The sequence below is a fragment of the Arachis ipaensis genome, chromosome B08 (genome assembly GCF_000816755.2).
Source record: "Arachis ipaensis cultivar K30076 chromosome B08, Araip1.1, whole genome shotgun sequence".
NCBI classification, from domain to species: Eukaryota; Viridiplantae; Streptophyta; class Magnoliopsida; order Fabales; family Fabaceae; genus Arachis; species Arachis ipaensis.
The window spans coordinates 2,282,570-2,284,077 of NC_029792.2; the positions used below are offsets into that span (position 1 = coordinate 2,282,570).

The 1,508-nt window shown below is 23.1% G+C and overlaps 1 long non-coding RNA gene across 1 annotated transcript; it reads right to left on the minus strand.

Annotated features, from left to right (window-relative positions):
- LOC110266164 lies at window positions 59-1,010 on the minus strand. Its single transcript, XR_002353175.1, has 2 exons — window positions 842-1,010; window positions 59-350 (listed from the first exon to the last, which is right to left on the minus strand). It is a non-coding gene; the product is annotated as an uncharacterized LOC110266164 (long non-coding RNA).

Sequence of the window (1,508 nt, forward strand, 5' to 3'; positions counted from 1 at the left end):
TTTAATTATATATATTTTTTATAATTAAAATCAACGATTAAAAATTATTAAAATACTAATATATTCCGATAAATTTAAAAGTTTTTTTTACAATATATGAAGGGCCGCGAAACGCATGATAATGATTATGGCAAATTAAATCAAATGATCTTCTGAATGGCAACCTGGGTCGAGCCGTGTGTAAGTACACAAGCATTTTGTGTTGTTATCATTGCAAGAGCCTCTTGGAATCGATACGGGACTTGAATACACGAAACGACAGTGTGAACGACAACTTTCGAAAGTGCAATTTGGAAAGGGTATTAGCTTGTGACATGTCCATAGTTGTGCCTCTACTAATAATCCACCATCTGCAACAATAAAACAATATTATTTATTATTAATTAATTATTTCTAAAACACATGACAAGGATGAATCATGAACAAATAATCAGCTACGTTGTTTAGGGTTTGTTTGGGTGAACTTTTAAGAAAAGATCTTTTTTTGAGTTATCTTCTTTTAAAAGATCTTATAGAGAAGTAAAAGTAATTTTGTGTTTGGATATCTCATGTAAAAAGGTCTTTTTATCAATCAATTATGTTTGGATATAACAATATAAAAGTACTTTTTTGTTTATTTATTACATGAAAAATATCTTTTTTTAAAGAAAAAATGATCTTTTAAAAAAATATGTAAATTACAACTTCTCAAAAAAGATATTTTTTTATTTTTCTAGTACTTTTACTTTTACTACTAAAAATTTGTCAAACACGCTAAAAAATAATAAAAAATATTTTTTCATTAAAAAAAAATTTTTTTTATAGAATAATAACATCCAAACAAATACTTAATAATACATACCAGAGGCAAAGGAGAGAACAACAAACAAAATTATAAGAGAAGTGGGCATAATTTGATTCTTCATTGTTTTCTGTATCATAAGAATTATTTGTGTAGAACTATTAGATGTATCTGAGGATGATGAATAAGATTAAATAGTCGCTACTAAATACTATTGTGAATATAGAATTGTCAAGGTACTTATTTATTTAATTCATAGAGGAGGTTGAGGATAGAGACGATTTTAGTCAACTGAAATTTATGATTCTATTTATTGATAATATACTTAATCAATGTAAATATCATTTTTATTTAATTGATGATTGACTGCATTTAATATTCATTTATTATATATTAATAATTAATAATGTTATAATTAAAATCAGAAATATTTGATTATTAAAAAGAATAAATAAAAAATAGTTAAAATTTGTCTTATTTAATATTTATTAATTGTCACGACAATTAATGAATACTAAATAAGATAAATTTTAACTATTTTTTTGTCTCCTTAATATTACCAATTTAAAATATATTGCATGACACTGTTTTATAATGGAATTAAAATCTTTTTTCTTCAAAATCAAAAAGATGATTTCTTTTTTCTCTCTCTTTTTTTATGTTTCTTCCTTTTCTATTTATTTTATTTCTCTTATATATTATTATTATTAAATATGAAACTAACTAA